Source organism: Malania oleifera, chromosome 2, assembly GCF_029873635.1.
Source record: "Malania oleifera isolate guangnan ecotype guangnan chromosome 2, ASM2987363v1, whole genome shotgun sequence".
Classification (NCBI taxonomy): domain Eukaryota; kingdom Viridiplantae; phylum Streptophyta; class Magnoliopsida; order Santalales; family Ximeniaceae; genus Malania; species Malania oleifera.
This window is the reverse complement of record NC_080418.1, coordinates 48,551,333-48,559,524: the sequence shown is the minus strand read 5'-3', so window position 1 is coordinate 48,559,524 and position 8,192 is coordinate 48,551,333. Positions and strand designations below refer to the sequence as shown.

Genomic DNA, 8,192 nt, shown 5'->3' with positions numbered 1-8,192 from the left:
GAAGTAGAGCGTACCTGGGTGGAGAAGTAATGGAAAAGAAAAACTGAGACTACAGAAAAATGTACCTGAAAATTAAATAAAATAAGGCAAAACAAAATAAAAATGAGGGAAAGTAAAACATAATAGTCTGTCTGGCGAAGGTTCTGGAGGAATTTCATCTGATGGGTGCAAGTCTATAAATTGAACCGACGAATCTCCAAATTTGAGTCGCCACAACAAATTTGTCTTATTACCTGCACAAAAGTTAGCCTCAAATAAATCAATACGTTCTAAGGTACCAAACAAAACATGTGCAGATTGCCTTCCTTGTTTTAACCAGAAGTGATCTTTATTCAGTATATTTTCCAGGGGTTTCACTTCTTTAAGAATTGATCTTTGAGGCAAAGGTGTCAGAACAATTACCTTTGGTTCTTCAGAAGCATTAACATTAAAAGTTTTACTTGATTCCTTGAAAGTTAAATTCTCACCAGTCTGCTCACCATCTTTATCGGGTGTACCAATCATCTTACCATTGTGGAGATTTGCTTCAGTATTGAACTCCTTGACATTTATTTTAGTAGAGAGTGACGATTCCACGGCTGCCAATCTTTGAGGATAAGGTACCATAGGTTGGTACTCCTTATTAGTCTCAGCCTCCTCATTAACTGACTTCTTCACTTATAGACTCCCTTCATCTAATATTTCTTTAACTTCCTTTGTTTCAGTCGTAACTTCAGGTGCAAGGACAACTGGTTGTCTGTCAATGAGTATCTCAAGTTGGGAAACTTCTTTCCACTTCTTAAAGTAATAACGATCTCTACTGTCTCAAGAGAAACATTATGTATTTATTATTGTTGCTACTGGTATTCTTTAGGACTAGGCTGAGGTTCTATCAGAAATTTCCTTTTTTCTAAAATATCCAACTGCATGCTCATCACGTTAATGGTGTCCCACAATTCATTTATGGCTTGAATGTACTGATTGTTAGTTGTGATTTGAATCTGCATGAACTGTTAGAAAGCATCCTCAAGAGATTTCTCCAGTGGAGCAGGTACTGCATTAGATTGAAATCCTGACGGCACATAGCTCTGAGGGATCTATTGTGGCTGATACTGAGGCAAAAGAGTGTCTGGATAATATGTTGGCTCATATTTATCTCCACCACTGATTGCGCTGATAGGTGTACTGCCATGGGTGTCTGATCGTATCGTGTATTCCATTGTTGGACACTTTCAGCTAAGTAATCAAAGAATGATAATGCCTCATCCAGTTCCTTACTGAAGAGTTCTCCACTACACATGGTCTAGACAAAGTGTTAGCAATCAGGAGTAAGAGTTGTATAGAAATAATTGACTAACCTCTATAATTCAAACTCGTGATGTGGACAAATACTTAACAGATCCTTGAACCTCTCCTAGTAAGCCCGAAAAGTCTCATCACCCTTCTGCATAAACTAAATGATCTATTCCTGCAAAATTTGAGTTCTCTGTGAGGGACAAAACTTATGCAGAAATTCACACTCCATATCAACCCAATTAGAGATAGAGTGAGGTCTCAAAAAATTAAACCAAATCTTCTCCCTATCCTTCAAAGAGGTAAGAAATAAACGAAGTCTAGTAAATTCATCAGCTCTAGCACGAGAGAAAAAAATATTACAAGTCAACTCAAACTCTGTCAGGTGCCGATAAGGACACTCAGATTTTGTCCTATATAGCTGAGGTATCAATGACTTCCTCTCGCACTGCATCATGAAGTTAAGTTCGTCATTAGGTAAAACAGTGTAAGATGGTGCAGTGGTGCATGTAGGCTGCAAACAATCCATAAGCATGCGTGGTGCAAGTGCAACCATATTTTCTTCAAAGCTTAATTCCTTTTTTTTACTTTTTCTTTTTTTTTTCTTTTTTGTCTTTTTTTTTCATGAGAAAAATTAAAATGACGGGAAAAGCACTAGTTTTTCGGGATCTTTGAGATTTTCTTTTTACGAATTAAAGTAACATGCAATTTAAATTCTAAATCCTAACACGCACTAAATTAAATCACAATGAGAAACAGAAATCTTACGTTTAATAGCCGAGCAAGAATTGAAACATAATTTAAACTTTGGAATAAAAACTAACGACAATAACTTTCCTACTTAATTTAAGCACACAATTAAAAATAAACTCATTCAAACATAAATTCAACAATGGCCAAATTTCTAACGCATTTAAGAACTTAACTAAAATTAGAACTTTAACAAATAAACAATAACTAAACACGGTAAAAAAATTGGACTTTAATAAAACTAAACTTAGGCTAAATTGAACTCAACAAAATTTAAATTTTTAAAGAAGACAACTAATCTAAATCCTAAAGAAGGTATATTATTCTTCTTTTTATATTTTATTCTCCTTTTTTTTTTCAGAAACCAAGCCGAACTTTAATCAACACAAAAAAATAACTCAAACAAAAACTAAGTCTAGTGCTAATACTAATTGAGAGAAAAAGAAAATAAATAAACTTTCATAATAATACCTAAACAATATTAAAACTTTAAATAAAATTCTATAAAACAATAACAATTATTCAAATATTTAAGAAAAAATAAGAACAAAGGAACTTAAAGGAAAGAGCGGAAAGAAAAGAAAAAAAAAAAGAGAACGAAGGAGAAAGAGAGAGTTGAGGCTGGCCATATGAAGGTAGCAAGCTGTAGTGGCTAAGCTCGGGTGTGGCATAGCAACAAGGCTTCAGGTCCTCCTCCATAGCAACACAGAGAGCAAAGCACAGTAGGCTTCAGCTTCAACAAGAGCAAGGAGGCAAGCTTCTCAGCAGCAACAACAGCACAAGTTCTTCAGCAACAGCAGCGGCAGCTGCACAGCAGCAGGCCAACACGGGGTCTCAGTTTGCAGCTAGAGGAAGAAAAGCAATGAGGATAGGGAGAGAGAAGAGAGGAGAGAAGGGAATAGAAAAGAGACAAAAGGTCTGGGAATAGAGAGAATGGAGAGAATCAGACCCGAGAGAGAGAGAGAGAGAGAGAGAGAGAGAGAGAGAGAGAGAGAGAGAGAGAGGAAGGAGAGTTGGAGAGGGCGAGAAGGGAGAAGGAAAGGGGAGAGCTAGACATCGAAAGAGGAAGCTTGGAGGAAGAGAGAGTCGAGAGGGGGAGAAGAGAAGGGAAGGGAGTTGGAGAGGGTAAGGAGAAGAAAGAAGGGTGAGAGGGGAGCTGCTTCTAGAGCTGAACAGAAAAGGAAGTTATAAAGGGAAAAGGGGAGGGCTGCCCTACACCTAGCACACAAGGACAAACTCGGCTACATGGCCAGCTCAAATCTATAAATTCTTTTTCTTTTTTTCTTGTTTCTTCTTTTCTTCTTCTTTTTGTCTCCCAGCAATAAGTCCACTTTGGACCATCCTAGAGCCTGTATCTCTCGAAACTCAAAACATGAAAATCGTAAAGCACTCCCTCATCTTTATTACAAATTTTGAATCGCCTCGATCGGAGGTTGGACAAGAAAATTGCATGCAAATTACGAAGCGGTGCCGGTTTTAGCTTCCAATAATTTCCCTGCGATAAAAAAAACCAAAAATCCATAAATTACTCAATAAAACCCAAATATTATGAATAGGACACAGTGTTAAAATATTAAGAGTAATTAGGTATTTAATTAAAAATATACGCCTCAATGCATGAATTAAAACACCAAATTACGCAATTTAAGCGTGTAATCAATAATTCCGAACTTTATTAACAAAGGGTTACCTACAAGATAAAAGATAATAAGCAAAGGTAATTGAGGATCTAAAATCATACATTTTAGGGACTCATAACCACTCCTTAACAAGGCGTAGCCACCTTTTACACACTCCCTCTATGGGGTGGAGCCCTCCGTTACACATTCCTTCAATAGGGTGGAGCCCCCCTCTCCAAGCAATGCCCCATGCTCAGCATAGTTCTATACCCAAACCGCAAATACAAAAGAGAATAAAAATTTGTGTACAGGGAAATGCTTCTAGAAAGCTAATTTGTACAATGATAAACTATATGCATTCTCACAAGATAAGATTTGAGCTCAATAGAGTTAGGGTTTCTCTCTCAAAAAAAATATTTGAAAAAAATGAGAGTTGGTGATCTTTGATTTAAAAGAATGAGTTTGCAATAAATGCTTCAAAGATCTAAATGCAATAAATGTTTTCCCCAACAAAGATTTTTGTAATAAATAATGCTAGAAGAAACTTGATTTTCGCTCTCAAGAAAAGATTTTCAAATGAATGAGTAGAAGAGAGTAAAATGCCTTTTTGATTTTGAAAGGATGAGTGAAAACAATGCCCAAATATTATCGAGTATATGCAAGATTAACAAAAGCTGTTTTAAGTACTTTGGGCAAGGTATTTATAGGATTTTTTTTTTCAAAAGAAGACTATTTTATGGATATTGGGAATAAAATAATAATTCATTTTGAATTTTTTATGACCTTTTTTGGCTCAAAATAAGCTTAACTTGAGAGTTCTGGTCGACTGACCCATGGTCCGGCTGACTAGCCCAAGAGGAAAAACCTTTTTAGCGTGGTTCGGTCGACTAGCCCATTGATTCGGTCTGCCAGATCTTCATTTCATGAAGTCCGGTCTACTGGGCTTGGAATTCCGGTCAACTAGGCCCTTTACAAAATGCAGTTCTAGCCAAGTCTTCTGTTTGGTCGACTGGGCTTTGACAGCCGGTCGACTAGCCCTTTACAAAAGTGAGTTTTTGGCCTAGTTTTGAACTTCAAAAACATTTCAAACCTTTGAATGAGTTTAGCATTTTAATTGAAAGGTTTTTCATGTAAAGATAGATTCCCTAAGGTCATTATATGGTCCATATTAAGCTTCAAAATCAGATCATGTAAAGCATGCATTTAAAATTTGACACTAAGTGCAATACAACGAAAATAATAAATGCCTTCACTCTTTTGTTCTTCAATTTTCCATGCACTAAACCAGGTGATATGAGCTTTAAATGCCTCATGGCTTCCATTTTACCTTTACCTTATATGCGTGCTAACATGTAAACATGTTCAAGTACTAAATGCACAAATAAGATACTTATAATTTGTCATTATTAGAAAGGGATTGAACTCAAAAAGTCAACAAGTACCTTCATGTATTTTTCACTTGTACTAGTACTAACTTGATTTGCAAAGATATGTTAAACTTGGAACTACAAGTTAGGTTAATATTATCAAAACACATTAAATATGATTATGTAGTTAGTAAGGCTAACACAACTGTGTTACCTAACAATGCATAGACATTCCCTGCTAACCCTTGTCCCTTTATTACCATTAAAACGCCTTTACACACCTTCATTGTCCCACCTTCAAACTTGTAACTATACCCGTTAGAAGCCAAGGTGCCTAATGATATTACATTCTTCCGTAGATCAGGTACAAACCTTACACCACATAACGTCCTTACCACACCATCATACATCTCGATTATGATATCCCTCATTCCGATAACTTTGCAGACAATATCGTTTCGCATCAGAATAGAATCAGAACTCACCAATCTGTAAGTGGTGAACTATGCTTTGTTGGGCATCATGTGAAAAGAACATCCCCATTCTAGGATCTAAGAATCTGTGAGGCATTGTAAACCCGATGAAACAAAAAGCATCTCACAAAATCCTTGCATACGACTCTTTTTCCTTCTTCACCTAAAACCCTCAAAATTTCTTCCCAAAATCTTGTTTCCATGGCTCCTAAATCTAAAAGAGGTGAAGAGAGTTCCTCTTGGAGACGTGACAAGGAACCAGTTCGTGATTCTACACCTTCTCTCCAAACTTAAGAACGGTCAAGGAAATCCATGGAGGAATGGTCCAAGTTATTTGTCTCAAGGGATGCCTACCTACAGTTCAAGAAAGACATCTCAAAACAAAACATTGTGAGTAGCATGATTGTTCCCATGAAATTCCTTGAGAATAATTTTCCAATTTTCATTGAAAAATTTAGGGCTATTGGTTGCGAATTTCTCATGTCCCACAATGATTTGGTATATCCCATGTTAGTTAGGGAGTTTATGCAAATTTTTGTCATTCAAACCTTGAGAAATGACAACCTCAATGGTTAGAGGAAAGGTGATTTCGTTGGATGCCGACACCTTGAATGCCATGATGCATTGTGGGCAGTATAATGTTGAGATTGTCCCGAGGAAGATTTAGCCCACTCATAGGGAGTGGTTTAACCCTCATAAGGCACTTAAGTTAGTTACGGGAAATCCTAATGTGGCGGCGATGGCTAAACCCAAATCAAAGGATCTTATGGTTGAATTTAGGGTTTTGCATCATATGATCTCCTATAACGTTTCTCCCAGACATTGTGGACATGATACAGTGACACATGGGGATATCTTTGCTATGTATTGTGTTTTCCATCGATATGGGATTGATTTGCCCTCCATCATTATGCGCCACATGGAAGACAACTTACGCAAGAAAAATAGGTGTTTGCCTTTTGCCCATTTGCTTACATGCCTCTTTACCTATCATCATGTTTCATTCGTGGGTACTACAATTGAATCTCCTACTCCTGATGATAAGTATTTCGAGTCCACTTTGAGGAGAATGCACTTTTTGCAAGATGAAAGATCCTTGATGTGGTTCAAACAAAGACAATGGGTTCTATGTCCGGTGGACGAGGCTGAGGAAGCTATGGAAAAAGATGATCAAAAGGAAGAAGAAGACATGGGTGATCAAGGCGAAGACGTGGAAAAAGAGCTTAAGTCATGTTTTAACGTTATTTTTTCCTAGAAAACATTCTAGTGGTTAAAGGTTGGACCTTCCATAATAGAGATTTTGGGTTTGAATCCTAGAAAGAGTACCAAAAGATATATGTAACCTCTTGTTGTGTAATCCAAACCTACTGTGGGCCTCTAGTAGGCCAAAAACAAAAAGTTGGGTACAAATTAATTACTATTGGTGTGTTTGGGAGCACATATTTTTTTTACCTTAAGTTTAGATTTGTGGAAATTAATTTTGATAAAATTCAACATAGATTCAAAAACCTTAAATTTTAACTTTAGATTTGTATTCATATAAATTTACGCAATTTAAGCACGTAATCAATAACTCCAAACTATGTTAACAAAGGGTTACCTACAAGATAAAAAATAATAAGCAAAGGTAATTGAGGATCTAAAATCATACATTTTATGGACTCATAACCACTCCTTAACAAGGCAGAGCCACCTTTTACACACTCGCTCTATTGGGTGGAGCCCTCCATTACACATTCCTTCAATAGGGTGGAGCCCTCCTCTCCAAGCGACGCCCCACGCTCAGCACAGTTCTTTACCCGAACCGCAAATACAAAAGAGAATAAAAATTTGTGTACAAGGAAATGCTTCTAAAAAGCTTATTTGTACAATGATAAACTATATGCACTCTCACAAGATAAGATTTGAGCTCAATAGAGTTAGAGTTTCTCTCTCAAAAAAATATTTTGAAATAAATGAGAGTAGATGAGAGTTGGTGATCTTTGATTTAAAAGAATGAGTTTGCAATAAATACTTCAAAGATCTAAATGCAATAAATGATGCTTGGAGAAACTAGATTTTGCTCTTAAGAAAATATTTTCAAATGAATGAGTAGAAGAGAGTAAAATGCCTTTTTGATTTTGAAAGGATGAGTGAAAACAATGCCCAAATATTATAGAGTATATGCAATATTAACAAAAGTTGTTTTAAGTACTTTGGGCACGGTATTTATAGGATTTTTTTCAAAAATGACTGTTTTATGGACATTGGGAATAAAATAATAATTTATTTTGAATTTTTTATGACCGTTTTCAGCTCAAAATAAGCTTAACTCGAGAGTTCCGGTCGACTGACCCACGGTCCGGTCGATTGGCCCAAGAGGAAAAACCCTTTTAAGCGCGGTTCGATCGACTGGACCATTGATCCGGTCTACTGGATCTTCATTGCATGAAGTCCGGTCAGCTGGGTTTGGAATTCTGGTCGACTAGGCCCTTTACAAAATGTAGTTCTGGCCAAGTCTTCTGTTTGGTTGACTGGGCTTTAATAACCAATTGACTAGCCCTTTACAAAAGTGAGTTTTTGGCCTATTTTTGAACTTCAAAAACATTTCAAACCTTTGTATGAGTTTAGCATTTTAATTGAAAGGTTTTTCATGTAAATATTGAATCCCCTAAGGTCATTTTATGGTCCATATTGAGCTTTAAAATCAGATCATGTAAGGCATGCATTTA

The 8,192-nt window shown here is 36.5% G+C and overlaps 1 non-coding gene across 1 annotated transcript; it reads left to right on the top strand.

Moving 5' to 3' along the window:
• The first annotated feature begins 1,349 nt into the window (after positions 1–1,349).
• Positions 1,350–1,457, top strand: LOC131150029 (small nucleolar RNA R71). The gene has a single exon (XR_009135415.1). It is a non-coding gene; the product is annotated as a small nucleolar RNA R71 (small nucleolar RNA).
• The last annotated feature ends 6,735 nt before the right edge of the window (positions 1,458–8,192 follow it).